The sequence below is a fragment of the Sciurus vulgaris genome, assembly GCF_902686455.1.
Source record: "Sciurus vulgaris genome assembly, chromosome: 1".
Classification (NCBI taxonomy): domain Eukaryota; kingdom Metazoa; phylum Chordata; class Mammalia; order Rodentia; family Sciuridae; genus Sciurus; species Sciurus vulgaris.
This window is the reverse complement of record NC_136461.1, coordinates 121722782-121750313: the sequence shown is the minus strand read 5'-3', so window position 1 is coordinate 121750313 and position 27532 is coordinate 121722782. Positions and strand designations below refer to the sequence as shown.

At 38.2% G+C, this 27532-nt stretch overlaps 1 long non-coding RNA gene across 1 annotated transcript in view; it reads right to left on the bottom strand.

The window, feature by feature from the left end:
• Window positions 1-123: 123 nt before the first annotated feature.
• The window catches only part of LOC306642981, a 45864-nt gene continuing 18455 nt past the window's right edge, over window positions 124-27532 (bottom strand). The window contains exon 4 of the long non-coding RNA XR_013758766.1: window positions 124-2237. This is a non-coding gene — a long non-coding RNA (uncharacterized lncRNA). The remainder of the gene's footprint in view (window positions 2238-27532) is intronic.

The window sequence follows — 27532 nt, the reverse complement described above, 5'->3', positions numbered from 1 at the left end:
TAGTTTAGCCATTGTGATTTGAGCTGATAAAAACATTGATGTGGCTATATCACTGTTGTATGCTGATTTTAAGTCCTTTATGTATATGCCAATGAGTGGATAACTGGTCAAATGGTGGTTCCATTCCAAGTTTTCAGAGAAATCTCTATACTGCTTTCCAGAGTGGCTGCACCAATTGAAGTATTACCAGCATTGTATGAGTATACCTTTTCCCCCACATCTTTGCCAACATTTATTGTTGCTTGTACTCTTGATAATTGCCATTTGGACTGGAGTGAGATGAAATCTTAGAGTAGTGTTGATTTGCATTTCTCTAATTGCTAGAGATGTTGAACAGTTTTTCATATATTTGTAGATCAATTATATTTCTTCTTCCGTGAAGTGTCTGATCAGTTCCTTAGCCCATTTATCGATTGGGTTATTTGGGGTTTTGTTGTTGTTGTTATTGTTGTTTGGCATTAAGTTTTTTGAATTCTTTATATATCCTGGAGATTAATGCTCTATCTGAGGTACATGTGGTAAAGATTTTCTCCCATTCTGTAGACTCTCTCTTCACGTTATTGACTGTTTCCTTTCCTATGAAGAAGCTTTTAAGTTTGATTCCATCCCATTTATGGATTCTTGATTTTATTTCTTGTGCATTGGGAGTCTTATCAATTCCTAAGCCAACACGATGGAGATTTGGGCTACTTTTTCTTCTATTAGGCACAGGTCTCTGTTTTAGTGGCTAAGTCATTGATCCACTTTGAGTAGAGTTTTGTGCACGGTGAGAGATAGGGATCTAATATGATTTTGCTACATATTAGATTTCCAGTTTTCCCAGCACCATTTGTTGAAGAAGCTATCTTTTCTCCATTGTATGTTTTTGGTACCTTTGTCTAGTATGAGATAATTGTGTTTATGTGGGTTTGTATTCTGTACCATTGGTCTATGTATCTGTTTTGGTGCCAATACCATGCTATTTTTGTTACTGTTGCTCTGTAGTATAATTTAAGATCTGGTATTGTGATGCCTCCTGCCTCACTCTTCTTGCTAAGGATTGCCTTGGCTATTCTGGGTCTCTTATTTTCCAGATGAATTTCATGATTGCATTTTCTATTTCTATGAAGAATGTCATTGGGATTTTAATAGGAGTTGCATTCAATCTGCATAACACTTTTGATAGTATGGCCATTTTGACAATGTTAACTCTGCCTATCGAAAAACATGGGAGATCTTTCCATCTTCTAAGATTTTCTTTAATTGCTTTCTTTAGTGTTCTGTAGTTTTCATTGTAGAGGTCTTTCACCTCTTTTGTTAGATTGATGCCTAAATATTTTTTGAGGCTTCTGTTAATGGGATGGTTTTCCTAATTTCTCTTGCAGTGAATTCATCACTGATGTATAGGAATGTGTTTGATTTACAGGTGTTAATTTTATATCCTGCTACTTTGCTGAATACACTTATGAGTTCTAGATGTTTTCTGGTGGAATTTTTTGAATCTTCTAATCATGTCATCAGCAAATAGGGATAGTTTGGGTTCTTCTTTTCCTATTTGTATCCCTTTAATTTTTAATTTCTTTCCTCTATCTAATTGCTCTGGCCTAGAGTTTCAAGAACAATGTTGAATAAAAGTAGTGAAAGAGTGTATCCTTGTTCTCTTCCATTTTTTAGAGGGAATGCTTTCAAATTTTTTTCCATTTAGAATGATGTTGGTCTTGTTTTTAGCATTATATAGCGTTTACAATGTTGAGGTATGTTCCACTATCCCTAGTTTTTCTAGTGTTTTGAGCCTGAAGGGGTGCTGTATTTTGTCAAATACTTTGCATCTATTGAGATGATTATGTCATTCTTGACTTTAAGTCTATTTATGTATTGATTTCCGTACATTGAACCAACCTTGCATCCTGGGATGAACCCCACCTGATAATGGGACACTATCTTTTTAATACAATTTTGTATGCAATTTGCCAGAATTGTTTGAGAATTTTGCATCTATGTTCATTAGGTATATTTGTCTGAAGTTTTCTTTCCTTGATGTGTCTTTGTTTGCTTTTGGTGTCAGAGTGATACTAGCTTCGTAGAATTTGTTTGGAAGGGTTCCCTTCTTTTCTATTTCCTGGAATAATTTGAGGAGTATTGGTATTAATTCTTCTTTGAAGGTCTTGTAGAACTCAGTTGAGAATCCATCTGGTCTTGGGCTTTTCTTAATTGGTAGGCTTTTAATGGCATCTTGTATGTCATTGCTTGAAATCGATCTGTTTAAAGAGAACAGAAGTGATATAGGATGTGATTATTATGAGGAAGGAGGAGAGAAATAGAAGTAAAAATTGAAGGAAAAGTGAAAGAAAGAACAATAGAGAGTGGCTATTTGTGGAAGAAAAGAGGCAAACAGGAAAAGAAAAAAAAATATATATATATATAAAGTAAAAAGTTTTAAAAAATGAAAAATAAAGATAGAAGAATACAAAACAAAGCTTAAAATATACTAATCAAACATTTTAGTTTGCAAAAAAAATCCATAAAAAATAACTGGCTTCAAAAATGCTAGAAATGAGAAAAAAACAAATGAGTATGTGTAAATGTCCATGTACCATTAAGGTCACAATTAAACCAAGAAAAAAATGTTTAAAACTAGAAAATAAAATAAATCTTGATGAATTGTTAAAATATTCTTTCCGTTGGAGTTGAAAAGTTTCTCAGCTTCTCTCGGCAGTTATAGGTGGAGTCATCTGGAGTATCATGCTCCACTCTCTGGATTGCGGAGTGAGAAAGTTAACCAGGTCATTTGGTCTGGAGATTTTAAATCAGTGCATTTCCAGGGCCCAGTTCTTGCTGGTTCACACTAGAAGGCTATACCCCAGGGATCTCCCCTGGGTTCCACTCATGTGTGAGGGGAGCCAATTCTTAGCCCTCTACATCATCTGCAGACCCCATGTTTCCTGGTCTTGGGTTCAGTCTTCAAACAATGTCTCCCAGAGTCTGCCCACCCCCCCACCCCTCCACCAATGTTGGACGCCGGCAATGAGCCCCCCCCCCCCACCATGGACAGACCTGCACTGGGGCCCCCAGCTGCTCCCACACTGAGGTCTGTGGCCAGTAGCTGAGCCTGCCCGCCTGACCCCTACTGCTGAGGGACATTGCACCTGCCTCTGTGCTGACTCAGCGCACCCTCTGGGGCTCCCCATCTCCTTTGGAGGCTGGTGCAGGCATTCCGAATTATTCACGAGGGCGTGGCCATCATCATTGGAAAGGTGGCTCTCTTCCTGAGACACCTATAGGAGACTGGAGGCCCTTCCACAGGTACCTCTATTTACTCACTTACTTCCTACACCCTTCTCCATCCTCTTCGTTCACAACTAGAAATACTGTAAATAGTAATCAAACTGATCCTGTTCATTACAAAAATGTTAAAGTCTTTACAGGGGCTACCTGGTTCAGGGCTGCATTTTCTCTGTATTGGGTGCTACTGGTATTGATCTCCCCTTCAAAGGAGAGGTAGTGGAAAACTGCAGGGTCATAATAAGCCTGCAGGGGGGGAACTTCAGTTTCTCTGATCTTCACTGCTAGAGGGGAATATACAGAAACAATATGAAAAAAAACAGGGGAAGAAAGTGTCCCTAACAAACCAAGATGCTATTGTGATAGACTCCAATGACAGCATGGTGATAGAAATGACAGAAAAAGAGTTTAGAATCCGCATAATTAAAATGATCCATGAAGCAAAAGATGAGATAAGAGAGCAAATGCGGGCAATGCATGACTATTCCAATAAACAGTTAAAAAAGCAAATGCAAGAAGCAAAAGAACACTTCAATAAAGAGACAGAGATTCTGAAAAAAAAAAAAAAAACAGAAATACGTGAAATGAAAGAAATGAGAAACCAAATTAAAAACTCAATAGAAAGCATCATCAACAGAATAGACCTCATGGAAGACAGAATCTCAGACAATGAAGACAAAATATTCAATCTTGGAAATAAAATTGAACAAAATGAGAAGATATTAAGAAGCCATGAACAAAACCTCCAAAAATTATGGGATATCATGAAAAGGCCAAATTTAAGAATTATTGGGAATGAGGAAGGCATAGAGATACAAACCAAAGGCATGAACAACCTGTTCAATGAAATAATATCAGAAAATTTCCCAAACCTGAAAAATTAAATGGAAAATCAAATACAAGAGGCTTACAGAACACCAGGTGCACAAAATTAGAACAGATCCACACCAAGACACATTATAATGAAAATACCTCACTTACAAAATAAAGATAGAATTTTTTTGTCATGACAAAATTTTATTTATGAGTACAATCAACAGAGAGTGCAGACTTGAAATTATAATTTAAAACTTGTAGAGATGTGTGTGTATGTATGAGTGTGTGTGTGTGTGTGTGTGTGTGTGTGTGTGTATGCCTTTAAGGCATTTCCTAAATCGCTTTTGTTTTTTGTTTTTTTTATTACTTTTATTTATCTTTTAATTTTTTACAGACTGCATTGTGATTCATTGTACACAAATGGGGTACATCATTTTGTTTCTATGGTTGTACACAATATAGATTCGTACCATTCATGTAATCATACATGTACATAGGGTAAGGATGTCTGACTCATTCCACCATTTTTCACACTCTCCTCCCTCTCATTTCCTTCTACATAATCCAAAGATCCCCCATTCTTCTCTCACTCTCCACCCCTCCAACCCATTATATATCATCCTCCACTTCTCAGGGAAAACATTCGGCCTTTGGTTTTTGGGCTTGGCTTATTTCACTTAGCATGATATTCTCCAATTTCATCAATTTATTTGCAAATGACATAATATTATTCTTCTTTATGGCTGAATAGTATTCCATTGTGCATGTATACAAGAATGTCTTTATCCATTCATCTGTTGAAAGGCATCTAGGTTGGTTCCACAATCTAGCTATTGTGAACTGAGCTGCTATAAACATTGATGTAGCTGTGTTACTGTAGTTTGCTGATTTAAAGTCCTTTGGGTATAAACCAAGGAGTGGGATAACTGGGTCAAAAGGTGGGTCCATTCCAAGTTTTCTGAGGATTCTCCATACTGCTTTCCAGAGTGACTGCACCAATATGCAACTCCACCAGCAATGTAAAGTGTGCCATTTTCCCCACATCCATGCCAACATCTATTCTTGCTTGTGTTCTTCATAATAGCCATTCTAATTGGAGTAAGATGAAATCTTAGAGTTGTTTTAATTTGCATTTCTCTAATTACTAAAGATGTTGAACACTTTTTCATATATTTATTAATTGCCTGTGTGTCTTCTTCTGTAAAGTGTCTGTCCAGTTCCTTGGCCCATTTATTGATTGGGTTCTTTGTATTTTTGGTGTAAAGTTTTGTAAGTTCTTTATAAATTTTGGAGATAAGTGCTCTATCTGAAGTGTGTGTGGAAAAGATTTTCTCCCACTCTGTAGGCTCTCTCTTCACATTCTTGATGGTATCCATTGCTGAGAAAAAGCTTTTTAGTTTGAGTCCATCCCGTTTATTGATTCTTGCTTTGATTTCTTGTGCTTCGGGAGTCTTGTTGAGGAAGCCTGATCCTAAGCCAACATAATGAAGATTCGGGCCACTTTGTCTTCTATTAGGTGCAGGTCTCTGGTCTGATTCCTATGTCCTTGATCCATTTTGAGTTGAGTTTTGTGCAGGGTGAGAGAAAGAGGTTTAATTTCATTTTACTGCATATGGATTTCCAGTTTTGCCAGCACCATTTGTTGAACAGACTCTCTTTTCTCCATTGTATGTTTTTGGCTCCTTTGTCTAGTGTGAGGTGACTGTATTTATGTGGTTTTGTCTCTATGTCTTCTATTCTGTACCATTGGTCTGCCTGTCTATGTTGGTGCCAATACCATGCTGTTTTTGTTACTATTGCTCTGTAGTATAGTTTAATGTCTGGAATTGTGATACCTCCTGTTTCACTTTTTCTACTCAGGATTGTTTTGGCTATTTGAGGTCTCTTGTTCTTCCAGATGAAGTTCATGATTGCTTTCTCTATTTCTATGAGGAATGTCATTAGGATTTTAATTGGAATTGCATTGAATCTGTATAGTGCCTTTGGTAGAATGGCCATTTTGACAATGTTAATTCTGCCTATCCAAGAACGTGGGAGATCTTTCCATCTTCGAAGGTTTTCTTCAATTTCTTTCTTTAATGTTCTGTAGTTTTCATTATAGAGGTCTTTCACCTCTTTTGTTAGATTAATTCCCAAGTATTTTATTTTTGGGGGGCTACTGTGTGTGAATGGAGTGGTTTTCCTAATTTCTCTTTCAGAGGATTCATCATTTATGAATAGGAATGCATTAGATTTACGTGTATTGATTTTATATCCTGCTACTTTGCTGAATACATTTACTAGTTCTAGAAGTTTTCTAGTGGAGTTTTTTGGATCTTCTAAATATAGGATCAGGTCATCAGCAAATAGTGACAGCTTTAGTTCTTCTTTTCCTATTTGTATCCCTTTAATTTTTTTGGTCTGTCTAATTGCTCTGTCAAGTGTTTCAAGGACGATGTTGAAAGGAAGTGGTGAAAGAGGGCATCCCTGGAAATCCATATGCAGTAAAATGAAATTAAACCTCTTTCTCTCACCCTGCACAAAACTCAACTCAAAATGGATCAAGGACATAGGAATCAGACCAGAGACCTGCACCTAATAGAAGACAAAGTGGCCCGAATCTTCATTATGTTGGCTTAGGATCAGGCTTCCTCAACAAGACTCCCGAAGCACAAGAAATCAAAGCAAGAATCAATAAACGGGATGGACTCAAACTAAAAAGCTTTTTCTCAGCAATGGATACCATCAAGAATGTGAAGAGAGAGCCTACAGAGTGGGAGAAAATCTTTTCCACACACACTTCAGATAGAGCACTTATCTCCAAAATTTATAAAGAACTTACAAAACTTTACACCAAAAATACAAAGAACCCAATCAATAAATGGGCCAAGGAACTGGACAGACACTTTACAGAAGAAGACACACAGGCAATTAATAAATATATGAAAAAGTGTTCAACATCTTTAGTAATTAGAGAAATGCAAATTAAAACAACTCTAAGATTTCATCTTACTCCAATTAGAATGGCTATTATGAAGAACACAAGCAAGAATAGATGTTGGCATGGATGTGGGGAAAATGGCACACTTTACATTGCTGGTGGAGTTGCATATTGGTGCAGTCACTCTGGAAAGCAGTATGGAGAATCCTCAGAAAACTTGGAATGGACCCACCTTTTGACCCAGTTATCCCACTCCTTGGTTTATACCCAAAGGACTTTAAATCAGCAAACTACAGTAACACAGCTACATCAATGTTTATAGCAGCTCAGTTCACAATAGCTAGATTGTGGAACCAACCTAGATGCCTTTCAACAGATGAATGGATAAAGACATTCTTGTATACATGCACAATGGAATACTATTCAGCCATAAAGAAGAATAATATTATGTCATTTGCAAATAAATTGATGAAATTGGAGAATATCATGCTAAGTGAAATAAGCCAAGCCCAAAAACCAAAGGCCGAATGTTTTCCCTGAGAAGTGGAGGATGATATATAATGGGTTGGAGGGGTGGAGAGTGAGAGAAGAATGGGGGATCTTTGGATTATGTAGAAGGAAATGAGAGGGAGGAGAGTGTGAAAAATGGTGGAATGAGTCAGACATCCTTACCCTATGTACATGTATGATTACATGAATGGTACGAATCTATATTGTGTACAACCATAGAAACAAAATGATGTACCCCATTTGTGTTCAATGAATCACAATGCAGTCTGTAAAAAATTAAAAGATAAGTTTAAAAAATGTTCATCAGGGGAAAAAAATTAATAAAGCAAAAATCATTCTAAAAAAAAAATCTCTCCAGCCCTTCCCTCCTGAGTTCCCGGCCAGAGGGGTTCTTCTGAGTTCTCTCTCCACCAGTCCTGCAAGCATCTGGGTTTGAGGGGGAGAGTTAGAGCTGGGTGGGTTTTCATGACCGATTGTTCCCTTGTAAACCTCTCTCCATGTCTGATTTTCTCCTGGTCACTTTAGCACAATTTGTCATGCTATATTTTGGACCAAACAGGTTTGCCAGGAACCAGCTCCCTCCACTGCTGACCCCTCACCACTGCTGCAGAAGGGTCCCCTCCTTTGTCCTCCACACATCACCTGGAGAGATGGCAGCTTCTTCCCCCACACATGGATATTGCACAGCACTTCTTCCAGGTTGGTCTGGCAATGTCCTTGATCTCTAAACACTCTGTACCTGACAGGCTTCAGGCCTTCAAACAATGCAGGTTCCTTTAATTCCCTTATCCCTCCACTTTGCTCATGGAGGGACCACTCTGGTGCTTCTGGCCCAGCCAGGGCAGTGGCTACCCCACTGGGAAATTTTTCCTTATTTTATTATATCCAACCTCCTGGGTCTCTGATCTGCTTTGAATGTTCAGTTTTAAATTCCAGTAAAGTGCCCCACTTTTTTTTGTTTACCCACTTTGTGGACAAGCTGCCTGTCTGTCTTCTTGGTTTCACACCACAGAGCAGCCAGGGAAGTGACCTCCTCTATTCTGCCATCTTGTAAACCCCTACTTTTAGGTTTTAAATTAGACATCTGCTTCACCAATATGAATAAATATATTCCTAAACATTGGTCCAGGTAGACTATCTCTTTGATCTCATTTAATTTTATTCCATTTTCCTCCTTCAGCCTTTATTCCTTTTCCTCTTTCTGCTCTGCACCTCCGTGTCCCTGAATATGTCCCGTTCTGGCTTATCTAATGTGTACCCTTGAGTTCATTGCCTACATATTTATTTACTTGTGTATTTATTTACTCATGTATTTATATATGGACATCAAGTTAGGCTAAGTAGACATCTCATTCAGCTTCTTGGCATTTTATTTTTGTTTGCTTTTGTTGTTTAGTATTGTGTGTGTGTGTGTGTGTGTGTGTGTGTGTGTGTGTGTGTGTGTGTTTAGGTCTATGCTAATGTATGTTGCTTTAGTTCTTCAATTTTTCTGAATACTGGATAGTGCTATATCCTCCAAATATGCTACATTTCATTTCTCTACTTCCTAGTTGATAGATATTTTGGTTTCTCTAACTCTTATTATTAACAATGCTGTAATGAACACTTTTAGACATTTTTATGTCTCTCTTTGTGTCCCTGGAAGTTGTTCTTTGGTGGTCCCCAGGAGTGGAATTACTATGTGATAAATTATGCAAATAGGCCAGGCATGGTGGCTCATTCCTGTAATCCCAGCAACTCCAGAGGCTGAGGCAGGAGGATCTAAAGTTTGAAACCAGCCTCAGCAACTTAGTAAGAGCCTGTCTCAAAATAAAAAAAAAATTTTAAATGGCTGGGGATATAGCTCAGTGATAGAGTGTCCCTGGGTTCAATCCCCAACACCCCCACCAAATAGGCAAATATTTAACTCCCATAATGTGTATAGCTGTTCTCCAAAATTTATACTCCCTACTTCCTTGTTGGCACTTGATATTACAGTATCTGATAATTTTTTTTTTTTGCCAATCAAATGTGTGATATTGAACACTTTTTTTTTTCATTTTCATCTATCTGCTCCCTAATGAGGGATACTGTATTTCTTCAATGCTTATTTGTGTTCCAGTTTTCATTTCTATGAATTATTATTGATTGATTTTTTCCACCAGATAATCTATTCTATTCTTTAGAATATGCAGGTTTTTCCTATATGTTTGGGGCAGCAAATCTTAACTCTTTTAAATTTGCACAGGGTGTCTTTCACTAAGCAGAAACCTAATTTAATATAAACATAAATTTTCACATAGTTATTTGGGCTTTTCATATATTGTTTTTAAAAATCCTCAATCTCAAGGTTATAAACATTCTATTACATCATCATCTAACAGTTTTAGTATGTCCAACAGATTTTTTCAACAGATTCAAATTTTCTGTTCAAGTGCTCTTTTTATCTTATTGTAAGAATCTTTTTTCTATTTTCTCCAAAATATTAATCATAACTATTTCAAAAGTTTTGTATTCTAATCCATACCAATAAATCTGCTTCTTATGTCTGTCTGTCACTGCCCCCCCCCCCTCTCCTTTCTTCCTTTCTTCTTTTCTCCCCCCTCCCATCCCTACTGGTGTTGGGGATGGAACCCAGGGCCTCCTGCATGCCAGGCAAGTGATCTACTACTGAATTACACCCCAGCCTCTTTTTTTCTATTATCAATTATACTTATTTGTATGGTAATTTTAAATTTAATGTTATACTGCATGTATAAGAACTAAAGAGGCTGCAAATTATGGTCTTGTCCACCAGAAAGGGTTCCCTTGTTTTTGTGTTAGGCATGTATGGTAAGAGACTGATCACTTCAGTGCAATTAGGGATTCTGTTTGGTTGGGCTGGGTTTCAATTCAGAGAAGACTTCATCTACTTCTGCTTCACCCTGTGCCTTGGGTGTGGTCCTACTGGGCCTTTGGTTTAGATATTATCAAGTGTTATCTCCTTAGATCTGAAAGACACGTTTGATGAAGCGCTTCCTTTCAGAATTACCCAACCCAGCTCTTCAATCTTCTATCCCATATATCTTCAATCTGGCAAAAGAATAAAAGAGAAACCACCATGCTAGGTCTCTCTCACAGCATTGCAGGATCAAGAGAAAATTTACTCTTTTAGAACTGTTAAATGAAAGCCAGAAGCATTGGCACATATGTACAATCCCAGCTACTCAGGTGGCTGAAGAAGAAGGATCCCAAGTTCAAGAACAGCCAAGGCAACTTAGGAAAGCCCTGTCTTAAAATAAAAGTAAAAAGGGTTAGGAATATAGCTCATTGGCAGAGGCCTCTGGGTTTAATTCCCAGCATGGAGGATAAGGACTGTCAAATAAAAGTGATAGGACCAGACTAAAAATTTTAAAATACAGTCACTTATATTAAAGTTCCATGTCACCAAATGGAAACTAAATTGTTATCTGATCTAAGAAATCAGAAGAGAGAGATAAGAGCCAAATAGACCAGTTTCAATTGACATATAAAATTCCCTTTGCTTTGATTCTCACATAAAAAAAATAGTGAGCTGATGTTAACCAATGAGTTCTCTTTCTATTATCTCCATGATCCCGCCTTATAAGGAAAGTAATTTCAAAATCAATGCAAAACACCAATCTGCTCTTTGTTCTTTTTCTTTTCCTGCTTTCTTCTGCCCTTCTCTCTAAGCTCTTCTGCTCAGCTCTTTGGAACACTTACTCTGTTTTGTGGAACGAAATGTTGTTGGAATCAAGCATAATAAATAAAGCCAATTAAGATCTTTACACTAAATTTGTTGCAATTTTGTCTTTTGACAGTTTTATGTCAGTCCTGCTCCTTTGCCTAACATGCAGAGTCCGGGGACAGAAGCCTGATTCTGGGGATATCAGGTCTGGTCACCTGCTGCCTCCAGAGTCCAGATAGCAAAGAGAAATAATGGTGAAGCAAGAAAGGAATTTATCTTCACTTCAGTATTGAGACAGTTAGGGACCATCACAGGCCTGTCATTACTTAAATTTGGCACAAACTTTTTTCCTTTCTTCCTTCCCTTCTGCATTTTTCAACAATCTTACTGCGAGGACCAGGACAACCATAAGACCAGGTGCACCAAAAATTCAGAATATTGGTGCCAAGATGTCTCCAAGAACAAACTAAATAATTTTAATAAATTAAATACTGATCCATATCTTTCTTAATGATAAAGTTCCTCAGAAAAAATACCACACTCATGAGCAGTGAGAAATAGTAGATCCTGTTCCAACCCAAAGGATCAATAGAAAGCTGATTCTTTCCTTTATTCAAGGAACAGCCTGGTCCCTCCTCAATCAGTGCTGTCTCCCTCCAGCTGAAGTCCCAGTGAACACCCTGCCTCTATATGCTCACAATATCCAGTGCCATCTCACTTCTATCCTTTCCATGCCAGAAGATTCTGTCCCTGGTACAGCATGACCAAACTGGGAAGACAGGCTAGAAAGTTATCTTCCCTGTACTGACAATGATTTTAGGATTACACAGAGGAAGAACAAAACAGGGAGCCAAGAGGCATGCTCTCACATAGCAATTTTAGCCAGACTGGTGTCCTACCTGTGTTTGTTAGAAGCCTGGCTCTAAGTCCTGCTGATGTCAGGGCTTGGGTGAGTAGGGGGTCAGTTTCTGCTGCTAGCACAAGATGAAGCCGGGAAGGGAAAAAACAACTTAAATAGAACAGGTAAAAATCATTGCCTCACAAGAATGGAGGAAGAAGGGACTGTATAGAGGGAAAAGAGGGGTGGGAGTGGGGAAGGAAAAAATAACAGAATGAATCAAACACCACTACCCTATAAATGTATGATTACACAAATGGTATGCCTCTACTTCATGTGCAGAGAAACAAGTTTTACCCCATTTGTTTACAGTTTAAAAAAATTTAAAAATTAAAAATAAGTAAATAAATAAAAATCATGGAATCAGTCAGAACAAAGATTGGTGCTTCTTTCCCAGTTTTAAAGGAGCCCTTGTTAAACATGCACTCCTAGACCCTAGCAAATGTCCTATGGAGAAAATCAGCATGTGTTAGAGACCACTTCAGGCTTCTAATTTTCTCTCTAATCTTTCACAGTCAAAAAATCTTTCTTATCCTTCCCTTCTCTGCCTGAGCTAAGCATGATATACAGTTTGAGTCTGGAATCAGGCAACCTCCTTCTTCCTACACCCAACAAAGAGAAAAAAGTGGTGATTGTCAGCTCACCCTCAAAAGGTTCTACTTCTCTGAAAAAAAAATAATTTTTTCAGTACTGGGAATTGAACCAAGGGGTACTCTACTGCCAATAGGTCTCACTAAGTTGCTGAGGTTGGCCTCAAACTTGCACTCCTCCTGCCTCAGCCTCCCAGTTAGTTGGGATTATACACAACCATGCCCAGCCTTTCTGGAATTCTAGATCATGGTGTCCCCTTGTTTCCACAGCTCTTGGATGGTTTAAAAAATAATTATCTTTTAATTTATCTGGCTTTTAAAAAGTTTGTTACAGCAGAAGCATTGATCAACCTTCCACAGACTGCTAACATTCCTCTTGGAAGTAAAAGGCCTATGCTTTGCAAGAGTTTGACTTATGTGCAAAGAATCCTCAAATCAAATTCTCATATTTCTTTGAACATATTTTTGTTCTGTACCAAACTTCAATACAAATTAACAAGACTTGCTACTTTTTAGCATTTAAGTTTGACAAAATAAGCAAAAGGATAATAATTTGATATAACATTTGACAAATATTGTGTCATGAAAGTATTTATGTAAGAAAGGTATTTAGAATGGGAATACTACCAAGAAATCTGAAATATTTGGGTTAAATGTTTACATTTGTTTAAAAATGCTTACATGTTTTTTATGATTATTTAGAATTCAGAATGCTATGGTCTGAATGGTGTGTCCCCCCGCCCAAATTCATATGTTGAATTCCTAATCCCCAAAATGACCCAATTAGGAGGTAGGACCTTTGGGAGATGGTTAAGTCAAGAGGGAAGAGTCCTCATGATTTGTGCTCTTACAAAAGAAATCTTGGAGAGCTGAATTTTGTCTTCCAATGTATAGATGCAGTGAAAAGAGAACTTTTGTGAAGTGAGCCCTCACTAGACCCTGAATCTGCCAGGAACTTGACCTTGGACTTCCTGGCCTCCAGAATTGCGAGATAACTCATAATCCAGCTGATGGTATTTTGCTATAAAAGAATCTTTGGAAAAACTAGAGTAAGATACAGAGCATCCCATGTAGCATAATTTTCCCTGAGCTTATTGGTACCTCAGCACCTAGAAAGAGATTAGTATCTCAATTAAAAATACTAAATCTATAAAGAAGAGCCATTTAAAGATGACAATAATTTTAAATACCATAATATGCAAATTCAAACAAGTTTACAGGTAATTTATAAAGAATTATCAAATGAAGTTTAGTTAAAAAATATAGTCTTTAGAAAAAATTCCAGTGACATAATATTAAGAATAGATACAACTTAAAAATTGATAAAACTCTGCTACTGTGTACCAGAAATGACTATTTTGTTATTTCTGATGATTAGGTGACCAATTATCTAAATATACCGATATATGTTTATACCTTAAGATAATGTATAAATAATAATAAATAAAATTTTATTTTACCTCAATAGAGAGGTGTTATTTTTAGAAAAAAATTATTTTTAAAAATCTTAATAAAACTATTTTACAAACATTATCATAATAAAAAAATCAAATTTTTACCCAACATATTGGTATTTTAAGACATTAAGTAATTCCATTAGTTTAGTGTCCTTTTTAATCTCAAAAATCTCCTCGTATACACAATAAACTATATGTTTACAGAATTGACTGAGTTCACAATGTGGAGATGGCTGATGAACTCAACAGGAGTCTTCATGGACTCAAGAGCTATACTGGAAAGATCTGAAGTAAGAGAATAATGGAGTATGGAATTGACAATATGTTCATTTTTTCAATTTGGTCTGCTTTTTTCTTTTTTTGGTCGTGCTGGACATGGAACCCAGAGCCTCAGACATGCCAGGTACATGCTCTACCACTGAGCTACATCCAGCTCTAGGGTTCTTTTCAACGAAAGCAAAAAAAACGAGATAGTATAGAGTGGTGGATATAAGGTCAGGAGACAATATTTTGCCAATTAGATTATAAAGTATAGCTGTGTGTTTGTGTTGCTATCCAACAATAAGGCAGAAATTGGTGATGCAGGATAGAGGGAAAGGGCAGAGTCCAAAATACAAAGGGAAGGCTGATTTTTTTACTCAGAGCCACCATATTGTCCCTTTGAGTAGACTTGTTTATTCTGCTTAATTCCCGTATTATTCCTTCTTTATTTGTCTTTTATGTAAGCACAAATAGTAACATAAATAGAAAAATTATTCCTTGTACATAGTCACAAAATTTCACTAGTTTTTCATCTGTATCTGTCTCTAATACTAGGTCACTGGAATTTTTAAGAATGTATTCTTTTAATGTTGATCTTATTAATTCTCATATCTATTCTTCAAAACAAGTTTTTAAAAAGAGAACTGAAAAAAAGGAAGGGAGAAAAATGAGGGGGGAAATGAGTTTTATTTAAAAATTAGGTGTTTCCTGATGGATTAAGTGCTAAAAATTGATTTTGAGCAAATAGGGATTGTGTGCATGTGTGTGTGTGCTCAAGCATGCATACACTGGAAGCTTGCTTTTCTCAGTTTTCTCCAAGTAACTGGAGAGAAATACTAGTGAGTCTTAACCGATGTTTCGTGCTCTTTACTTTTCAACAGTTAAAAACACAAGTTACTTTTACCATCCAAAAATAGATTTCCACATGTTGATATAAAAACAATTGGTTCCTTCAACTCAGGTTTCATGCTGAGAAGATCAAAATTGTTGCAGAATTTCCCCATCCCACACCGATATTTATCATGTTAGGTTACCCACAGAGGCTGCTGTTGATGGTGTTTTGAAGCCGCTAGAAAAACATCATCTATTAGATAAACAGCCTCTAAGCTCATGGTCCTACCCACTGGGTATCTAGGATGATTTCATAAGGAAACAGAATTTTTTAACTTTTATTTTGGGACATTCAGAATCCAAGCACACAATTAGAAATTCTGATAAGAAAGCCCATGTTAGAGATCCATCTAGTTTTGGCTTAAATTCTCCTGTCCATTGAGAAATGACTGAGATTATGTGGGGGAAAATTCTCATGTAGAATTGAAGACTGCTTTCCGGATGCATCTTCCATGATGCTTGTTCTGCCTTATAGAGACACCTGGATTCCAGACTATAGCATTTCCCATACGTGACCATGGTTATCACACTGGCCCATCTGCCTTAATCCCTACCCTCGCACCAGGTTTCCTCTTCCAAGCTAATCAATTCTAATTCCTTTGACAGTTTCTCCTGTGGAAGTGTTTAACATAGTCTCAGAAACTGAGCTACATCCCCAATCCCTTTGTAAATTTTGAGATCTCACTAAATTGCCCAGGCTGTCCTCAAATTTGTGTTCCTCTGCCTCAGCCTCCTGAGTTGCTGGATTGCAGGCGACCCCCACCATACCCAGCCTCATGTAATCTCCAAAACAAAGTACAGGCTTGAATGAGGAAACCAAGACTCAGAAAAATTAACAAATATGATTAGGGAGACACAGCCAAGTGTAGGGGCAGAATCCTTCACATTTTCTTCCATGCCTCCATCTACTAGCATATCTCCATCTTATAAATTTTCCTTGTTTCTTATCAAAATCATGGTTTTCTTGTTTTGTTCCTGTCCTGACATTTTTATTATAAAGCTCAAGGAAATGGCTGCAGAAGTTAAGTGTTTTTAGAATCTTTCCATGCTATTTGACTCACTGGTTACTCAGAAACTAACTTTATAAAAACAAAACAAAAACCTGCATATACTCTTTCATTTATCTTTTAATTAATTGTGGAATTAAAAATGTTTCCACACGTCTTATTCAAACCCTTCCTTGTTTGAATTTCATGACATCACCTCTCCTGTTTTCCTTCCACCACTTAAGCAATGCTTTGTTTGTTTCCTTTTCTTCTCATCATAGTTGTTTCCCATAGGACTTTATTCTTTTGTTGTGTTTTTAATGTACATTCAACGTACAATATAGAGAGTTCTCCAATATGGAATGAGATATTTGTGAATCAAGAAGCAAGTGCAGGGCAGGGGTTGTAGCTCAGTGGTACAGTGCTTGCTTAGCACATGTGAGGCACTGGGTTCAATCCTCAGCACCACAGAAAAATAAATAAAATAAAGGTATTGTGTCCATCTATAACTGAGAGAAAAAAAAAAAAAGCAGGTACAACTGGAAGCTAAGAGAAGACTTGGAAATGAAAGCATACTACCAAAATGTAAACCCAAGCAAATAACTACAAAGCATTAAGGGCATGTCCCAAAGCCCCTGTTTAGAAGACATTCCAAAGGGAGTCCATAGGAACTCTCCAGAATGCAAAGCAAGAAGACAGAAGTGGGAGGTGGCTTCACGTGGAAAGCCATTCATGACTAGCAGAATCAGGCTTGGCTGAGCATGGGACATGGAAGTCTGACTTCCAAAAACTGGCAGTCAGGAGAGACTGTTTCAGATAGCCTGAGGTACATGACTTCTGTACAGAGTGGCTCACTGCCTGAGAAAATGCTAATCCCACTGGGATGACCCGCTAAAGCAAATGGCGTCCTTACCTCCTCCCCATTCTGTTCTTCACAGAAGCAGCTCCTCCTGGTCCCCCTTTACCTGTACAACTATAAATAAAGGGTAGGTGGGCTCCTCCATCAGTGTTAGAAGCCAGATTTTAGCATGGCTCCATCCTTTATGCCCCTTTTGATTTAAAAAGATAATTGCCTTCTGTGTTTATTAAATAAGTTTCTTAGTGATTAATCTACAGCTGGCACATCCCTCCAACAGAAACCCTTTCCCTTGCTCATGCTGGATGTGGAAGTAACCCTACAGCTTCAGATAGTTTAGAAGGAATTTCAGGGAGAGCAAGAGGCCACAAAAGAAACAATAATCAAAGAAATAGAAGAAAATTTCCCTTTGCCAAAGAAACACTGGAACCATCAGACTGAAAGTACACCCTGATACCACACAGGAATAGATAAAGAAAACACATCCTGATACACATCCTGGTAAAATCCTGCGTTCCTAGATAATGGCAAAATCCCAAATGTTTCTAGACAGAAAAGCTAAAGAATAAGAATCAAGCTAGAACATGTTTTTGTTGGCAAATCTAAATGCAAGGAAAAAAGATGTGTCCCATGGAAAGTTAGCTAGCTAAGTTATTATTTTTGCAAGAGAGCAAAATGAAGACATTTGCAGATATTTATGGATTCAATGTATACCATTCACATATTTGTTTGTTTTTTTGTTTGTTTGTTTTGATTGTGCTGGGGATTGAACCCAAGGGTGTCCTGCCACTGAGTTACATATACACTGGCCCTTTTTATTTAATTCTATAAACTTTAAGACAGCATCTTGCTAGGTTACCCAAGCTGGCCTAGGACTTGAGATTCTCATGCCTCAGCCTACCAAGTAGCTGGGATTATAGGTTTGTGCCACTGCCCCCAGCTGTTTTAATTATATGTTAAAAAATTTATGCAGGAGAAAATAATTTACTCAAGGGTGCCCCCCACATATTCTGTGATCTTATTTCTCTTTCTTCACCTAAAATAATTTTCCTTTTTTCTGAACATATACAGTGAAGGAGTATACTTGAATATATAGTTTACTGTTTCTATTCATAACAATGTGATTGTGTCAAAATTTAAAAATGACACAATGACTACATATACACATGTGTGTGTGTGTGTGTGTGTGTGTGTGTGTGTGTGTGTGTATATATATATATATATATATATAAAGTTTATATATATATATAAACTTTCCCTCCTCTACGTTGTTCTGCTCAGGTATTTTGGTCACAGCGATGAAAAGCTGACTAAAACACTATCTAAAACAAATTTACAAATATCCCCCAAAATAGATCAAGGATTTCCAAAATGGAGAAGTTATGGAACTCAAGATATACTGGTGAGAAAAGAAACTAATAGTAAATTCCAATAACTGTTGAAAAGGAAGTTGTTCGTCTGATGGATTTCTAAGGAGAGAGTCTAAAAAGAGAATTTTTTTTTAAGTAACAAAAAAATAACGTTTCAGCTTATTTCAAGAAAATGAGGAAACAAAAATAAATAACTAGTGCTAGGAAGTAGGGGCATCAATACTAATTAATTCTTATTACTGACAGAAAAATACAAATTCGTGTGTGTTTCTTAGAATGTAATACATAATCACTAATAGCAATGATTAATTTCAAGATTTTGGCTTAGTCTGCATTATGTATGACATGTGTCTTGGCAATAGAAACACTGACTTCTGGCACCCAATGGCACTTGGTAACTCTACCAGAAACAAATCAGAAGAATGTGTTGCAGAGCTGGGCATGATGGCATATGCCTGTAATCCCAGCAATACGGGAGGCTGAGGAAGGAGGATCACAAATTCGAGGCCAGCCAGCCTGGACAATTGAGCATGACTCTGTCTCAAAATAAAAAATAAAAAGGACTGAGGATGTAGCTCAGTAGCAGAGCACCCTTGGGTTCAATACCTAGAACCCAAAACAACAACAACAAATACAACAAATACTGCAATGAGCTGGACAAGTGACACCATTATGAAAATGTTACATGACCAGGTTAACGGGAATTAAAAAAAAAAAAAATGACCAGCCTTCTGACAAATTCCACCTGGATTTCAAATTTTGCTTCACAAATATAAATACTATGGAATTGGGTACACAAAGTTTTGTTATCATTACATATTGTAAGCAGATTGAGTGCACTTTTTAATCACTATGCATTCTCTCACCCAAGCCACCAGACAAAGTATAAGAAGGAGCTTCAGGAGTTGGAGGCTTGCTGATTCCAGATGTCTTGACTACCTGACATGAGTTTGAGAACTTGAAATGACTAGAGGATGCACCATGCCACAAGGAGTGGGGTCACCAATTGCTTAAACTGTCTTGCATTCAGCTCAGTGCTAGAGCATTTGGCCAGCCTGCACAAAGCCTTGGTTTCAATTTGCAGCACCACAATTTTTTTTAACTTAAAAAATTAAAAGGAAATACTTTGTAATTATTTTCTTTTATAATTTCAGGTCTTACATTAATATTGGGAGTATGACATTTGGGGGTTATTCAGTCAAATCCACATGCTTACAAGAAAAATTGAACAATATATTGTAAATTGAGTTTCAGGTACCAAAGTTTGCTCTGTACTTAAGGGAACAGGCACAGGAGAAAGCTTTTGGCTTAAATATGTATATTTTTTCCTACATTTATATACATCACAAAACAATCACCACAATAAAAATAATGAGCATATTCATCAAAGTCAAAAGTTTTCTTGTGCCCTTTGTGATTTCAGCAGCCACTTACCTTGTCCCCCCTCCAACCAGGGAACTGCTGACTTGCACCCTGTTCCTATACATAAGTTTTCATTTTCTAAATGTTTTTTTATAGCTGCCCATAGTGGGGCACACATGTAATCTCAGCTACTTGGGAGGCTGAGGCAAGAGGATTCCAAGTTTGAGGCCAAAATGGGCAACTTAGTTGGACCCTGTCTCAAAATTTGAAAGAAAAAAAGGGGGGGAAGCGTTGGATTGTTTTCTCCTGATTATGAATCATATTTTCTTTCTTTTTGATCATTCTTATAATTTCTATTATGTTGCAATAACTAGTATAAAAGAAATATTATATATTCAAATATAATGGGTTTGCTTTGCTTTGCTTTCCTGGTAATGTAAGCCCTTTCCTCTGTGTGACAGTTTGAATAAGAAGGTCGTCACTAATATCTCCCTAAGAGTTAAATTGAGGGTTTTCAAGATGGTGGACTAGAGGGTGGCTGCATTTCATGTTGCTCCAGGACTCAGGATTCAAAAAAGGAGATACTGAGAGACTTGGGACCAACTCAAAGCAGCCCGGTGAGTCTCTCCCGTTGGGGAGGCGTCCCAGATGGGGTGGTAGTACCGGAATGCAGGGAACTTTGTGAAGTAGAGTTGCCCGGTGAGACGCCCTCCCCCCGTTGGAGCAGTGAACTCGGACAACTGGGAGCATCGTAGAGGAGGCCGCTCAGCACAGCGCTTGGACTCGGAGCAACCACTGGGGCTCTGGGTGGCGGCCCAGAGAAGGGGCTGCAAGGAGAGCTGTTTGGACTCAGAGCAACCACTCCTGAACACCGGGGCCTGCCCTGAGGAGGAGGAGGAGGAGGAGGAGGAGCGCGGCAGGTCGTTTGGACTCCGAGTGACTGCACCAGAGCTACAGGCAGTTGCCAGAGGAGGAGCTGCGTGGCGAGCTGTTTGGACTCAGAGCAACAACTCCTGAACGCAGGGGCCTGCCTGGAGGAGGAGGAGCGTGGCCACTTGGATTCAGAGTGACTATACCAGAGCTACGGGCGGTTGCTGGAGGAGGAGCTGCGTGGGGAGCTGTTTGGACTCAAAGTGACCGTTCCTGAACACCAGGGCCTGCCAGGAGGAGGAGGAGGAGGAGGAGGAGGAGGAGGAGGAGGAGGAGGAGGAGGAGCGCAGCGGGTGGCTTGGAATCGCAGTGACTGCGATGGAGCTCCAGGCGGTGGCTCAGAGGAGGAGGCGAGTGGTGAGTTGTTTGGACTCAAAGTGGCCACTCCTGAACACCGGGGGGCTGCCTGGAGGAGGACTGTGGTGGGTTGCTTGGTCTCAGTGGCCCCACCAGAGCTCCGGGCGGCTGACCCGAGGAGGTGTGCAGCGGGTCACGTAGACTCAGAGCAACTCAGAGCGACCGCTCCTGAACACCTGGGGGCTACCTGGAGGAGGAGGAGGAACAGGGCGGGTCACTTGGACTCGGAGTGACTGCCCAGGGCTACGGGCGGTTGGCAGGAGGAGGAGGCACGCAGTGAGTTGCTTGGACTCCTAGCGACCGCACCGGAACACCGGGTGGCTGTCTGGAGGAAGAGGTGTGCGGCAGGTCATTGGGACTCGGAGCGATTGTACGGGGCTCCAGGTGGCTGCACAGAGGAGGGACCACATAGCCAGGCGATTAGGTGCAGAGCAGGGTCCCAGGACCTAGGAGGCTCCTTGGTGGAAGAGCCGCACAGAGACACGCTTAGGGGCGGAGAGAAGGTTCCAGGACTGCAGGCAGATTCTCTGAGGAGAGGCAGCCTAAGGAGACTTGTCTGCAAAGGGTGAGGCTCCCAGGCCCAGGAGGTAGGTCTGGGCCCCTGGGAACATTGCAGAGGAAGGCAGCCCAGCCCAGGTGGTAGCTGTAGATTGAGGGGAACCTCTAGGAGGGGAACTGACCAGTGAGACCTCCCCACCAGGTGAGTCTTCCCTGCCGGGTGAGGTTTTCCCACAAGGACGGTAAAACCAGAGACACAAGACCAAACAGGACTTGCCTCAGCCCGCAGCCTAGATCCCCTTTGGATGACCATTGGTCAACAAGTGGAGGCACCTCTGCCCACTAGAAGGGAATATACCCCACCTGAAGGCTACCACCCCTAGAGAGGCAGCTTCCTTGTGGAGCACCGCGCTATCAACTTCCTCCAAGACTTCAGCCTACTGAAGGCTAAGAGGGGATATACTAGAAATCTCCAGGGACATTATAAGTCAATAGGGAAATCTGCAATATCTTAGCAGTCCACTGATACCTGAACAATATGAGAAAACAAGGGGAAAAAATGCCCCAAACAAATCTAGATGTTACATCAATAAAACCCAATGACAGCATGGCAGAAGAAATGACAGAAAAGGAGTTCAGAATGTACATAATTAAAATGATCAGGGAAGCAAACAATGAGATGAAAGAGCAAATGCAGGCACTGAATGATGAGATGAAAGAGCAAATGCAGGCATTGAATGATCGCACCAATCAACAGTTAAAAGAGCAAATACAGGAAGCAAAAGATCAGTTCAATAAAGAGTTACAGATATTGAAAAAAAAAAACAGAAATCCTTGAAATGAATGAAACAATAAACCAAATTAAGAACTCCATAGAAAGCATATCCAATAGGATAGAACACCTGGAAGACAGAACCTCAAACATTGAAGACAAAATATTTAACCTTGAAACCAAAGTTGACCAAACAGAGAAGATGGTAAGAAATCATGAACAGAATCTACAAGAACTATGGGATATCATGAAAAGGCCAAATTTAAGAATTATCGGGATTGAGGAAGGCTTAGAGAAACAAACCAAAGGAATGAACAATCTATTCAATGAAATAATATCAGAAAATTTCCCAAACCCGAAGAATGAAATGGAAAATCAAGTTCAAGAGGCTTATAGGACTCCAAATACACAAAATTACAACAACCCACACCAAGGCACATTATAATGAAAATACCTAACATACAAAATAAAGAAAGAATTTTAAAGGCTATGAGAGAAAAGAACCAAATTACATTCAGGGGGAAACCAATATGGATATCAGCAGATTTTTAAATCCAGACTCTAAAAGCTAGAAGGGCATGGAACAACATTTTTCAAGCCCTGAAAGAAAATGGATGCCAACCAAGAATTTTATATCCAGCAAAACTTACCTGCAAATTTGACGATGAAATAAAATCCTTCCATGATAAACAAAAGCTAAAAGAATTTACAAAAAGAAAGCCAGCATTACAGAACATTCTCAGCAAAATATTCCATGAGGAAGAGATGAAAAACAAAGAAGCAAATCAGCAAAGGGAGGAATTATCCTAAAGGAATTGTCAAATAAAGGAGGAACCAAGTCGTGTCAAATAAATAAATAAATAAATAAATAAATAAATAAATAAATAAATAAAATTTAAAAAATGAACCAAATGACCAGGAAACCAAATCATATCTCAATAATAACCCTGAATGTTAATGGCCTCAATTCATCAATCAAAAGATATAGACTGGCAGATTGAATTAAAAAGAAAGGTCCAACAATATGTTGCCTGCAAGAGACTCATCTCATAGAAAAAGATACCCGTAGACTAAAGGTGAAAGGATGGGGAAAAATACACCATGCACATGGACTCAGCAAAAAAGCTGGAGTATCCATCCTCATTTCAGATAATGTGGACTTCAAGCCAAAACTAGTCAGAAGGGATAAAGAAGGACATTTCATACTGCTTAAGGGAAGCATAAATCAGCAAGACATAACAATCATAAACATCTGTGCCCCAAACAGTGGCTCATTCATGTATGTCAAACAAATCCTTTTCAATTTCAGAAACCAAATAGACCATAACACAATAATACTAGGTGATTTTAACACGCCTCTCTCACCACTGGACAGATCTTCCAAACAAAAATTGAACAAAGAAACCATAGATCTCAATAACACAATCAATAATTTAGACTTAACGGACATTTATAGAATATACCATCCAACCAAGAGCGAATACACTTTCTTCTCAGCAGCACATGGATCCTTCTCTAAAATAGACCATATATTATGCCACAAAGCTAATGTTAGCAAATACAAGAAGATAGAGACACTACTTTGTATTCTATCAGATCATAATGGATTGAAGTTAGAAATAAATGAAAGAGTAAAAAACAGAAACTATTCCAACATCTGGAGATTAAACAATATGCTATTATATGATGAATGGATAACAGAAGATATTAGGAAGGAAATTAAAAAATTCTTAGAGGTAAATGAGAACAAAGAAACATCATATCAAAATCTCTGGGACACTATGAAAGCAGTACTTAGAGGGAAATTTATTTCATGGAGTGCATTTAATAAAAGAAGTAAAACTCAACAAATAAATGACCTAACACTACAGCTCAAAGCCCTAGAAAAAGAAGAACAGAACAGCACCAAAAGTAGTAGAAGACAGGAAATAGTTAAACTCAGAGCTGAAATCAACGAAATTGAAACAAAAGAAACAATACAAAAAATTGACAAAATAAATAGTTGGTTCTTTGAAAAAATAAACAAAATTGATAAACCTTTAGCCACACTAACAAAGAGAAGACGAGAGAAAACCCAAATCACTAAAATTCGGAATGAACAAGGAAATATCACAACAGACAGGATTGAAATACAAAACATAATTAGAAGCTATTTTGAAAATCTACACTCCAACAAAATAGAAAATTTTGAAGACATCAACAGGTTTCTAGAGACATATGAATTGCCTAAACTGAACATGGAGGACGTACACAATTTACATAGACCAATTTCAAGTAATGAAATAGAAGAGGTCATCAAAAGCCTACCAACAAAGAAAAGTCCGGGACCAGATGGGTTCTCAGCCGAGTTCTACAAAACCTTTAAAGAAGAGCTCATTCCAATACTTCTCAAAGTATTCCATAAAATAGAAGAGGAGGGAACCCTCCCAAACTCATTCTATGAAGCCAATATCACACTGATACCTAAACCAGACAGAGACACATCGAAGAAAGAAAATTTCAGACCAATATCCTTAATGAACATCGATGCAAAAATTCTCAACAAAATTTTAGCAAATCGCATACAAAAACATATTAAAAAGATAGTGCACCACAATCAAGTGGGTTTTATTCCAGGGATGCAAGGTTGATTCAACATCCGGAAATCAATAAATGTCATTCACCATATCAATAGACTTAAAGTCAAGAATCACACGATTATTTCAATAGATGCAGAAAAAGCATTTGATAAAATACAGCATCCCTTCATGCTCAAAACACTGGAAAAAATAGGGATAGTGGGAACATTCCTTAACATTGTAAAGGCCATTTATGCTAAGCCCATGGCTAATATCAATCTAAATGGTGAAAAACTGAAAGCATTCCCCCTAAAAACTGGAACAAGGCAGGGATGCCCTCTTTCACACCACTTCTATTCAATATCGTCCTTGAAACTCTAGCCAGAGCAATTAGACAGACCAAAGAAATTAAAGGGATACAAATAGGAAAAGAAGAACTCAAACTATCTCTATTTGCTGATGATATGATTATATACTTAGAGGAACCAGGAAATCCACCAGAAAACTTTTAGAACTCATAAATGAATTCAGTAAAGTAGCAGGATATAAGATCAATACACATAAATCTAATGCATTTTTATACATAAGTGATGAATCTTTGGAAAGAACAATCAGGAAAATCACCCCATTCACAATAGCCTCGAAAAAAATAAAATACTTGGGAATCAATCTCACAAAAGAGGTGAAAGACCTCTACAATGAGAACTACAGAACACTAAAGAAAAAAAATTAAAGAAAACTTTAGAAGATGGAAAGATCTCCCATGTTCTTGGATAGACAGAATTAATATTGTCAAAATGGCCATACTACCTAAAGTGCTATTCAGATTCAATGTGATTCCAATTGAAATCCCAATGAAGTACCTTACAGAAACAGAGCAAGCAATTATGAAATTCATCTGGAAGAATAAGAAACCCAGAATAACTAAAGCAATCCTTAGCAAGAAGAGTGAAGCAGGGGGTATCACAATACCAGATCTTCAACTCTATTACAAAGCAATAGTAACAAAAACAGTATGATATTGGTACCAAAATAGAAAGGTATATCAATGGTACAGAATAGAGGACACGAACACAAACCCAAATAAATACAATTTTCTTATACTAGACAAAGGGGCCAAAAATATGCAATGGAGAAAAGATAGCCTCTTCAACAAATGGTGCTGGGAGAATTGGAAATCCATATGCAACAGAATAAAACTAAACCCATATCTCTCACCATGCAGGAAACTAAACTCAAAATGGATTAAGGACCTTGGAATCAGACCAGAGACCCTGCAAATTATAGAAGAAAAAGTAGGTCCAGATCTTCAACATGTCAGCTTAGGAGCAGACTTCCTCAACAGGACTCCCATAGCACAAGAAATAAAAGCAAGAATCAATAACTGGTATAGATTTAAACTAAAAAGCTTTCTCTCAGCAAAGGAAACTATCAGCAATGCGAAGAAAGAGCCTACAGAGTGGGAGAAAATCTTTGCCAATCATACTTCAGATAGAGCACTAATCTCCAGAATCTATAAAGAACTCAAAAAACTCTACACCAAGAATGCAAATAATCCAATCGAAAAATGGGCTAAGGAAATGAATAGACACTTCACAGAAGAAGATCAACAAATATATGGGAAAATGTTCAACATCTCTAGTAATAAGAGAAATGCAAATCAAAACCACCCTAAGATTCCATCTCACCCCAATTAGAATGGCGATTATCAAAAATACAAGCAACAACAGGTGTTGGCGAGGATGTGGGGAGAAAGGTACACTCATACATTGCTGGTGGGGCTGCAAATTAGTGCAGCCACTCTGGAAAGCAGTGTGGAGATTCCTTAGAAAACTTGGAATGGAACCACCGTTTGACCCAGCTATCCCACTCCTCGGCCTATACCCAAAGGGCTTAAAATCAGCATACTACAGAGATACAGCCACATCAATGTTCATAGTTGCTCAATTCGCAATAGCCAGATTGTGGAACCAACCTAGATGTCCTTCAATTGATGAATGGATAAAGAAGCTATGGTATACATATACAATGGAATATTACTCAGCCATAAAGAATGATAAAATTATGGCATTTGCAGGCAAATGGATGAAATTGGAGAATATCATGCTAAGTGAGATAAGTCAATCTCAAAAAACCAAAGGTCGAATGATATCGCTAATAAGTGGGTGAGGACACATAATGGGGGGAGGGAGGGGATAGTGTTAGTGTTAGAGTTAGGGTTAGGGAGGGGGGCAAGAATGGAGGAAGGAAGGACTGTATAGAGGGGAAAGAGGGGTGGGAGGGGTGAGGGAAGGGAAAATTAACAGAATGAATCAAACAACAATACCCTATGTAAATTTATGATTACACAAATGGTATGCCTTTACGCCATGTACAAACAGAGAAACAACATGTATCCCATTTGTTTATACTAAAAAAAAAAGAATAGGAAAAAAAAAAGTTAAATTGAATTACATCTGCTGTTGGCCTAATCCTAAACTCCTTCATCACCACTGCCTTTTTTTTTGCTTATATTTGGATTAAAACCTCATGATCCAATTATTATAAAATATGTGCTACTATACAATTTGTC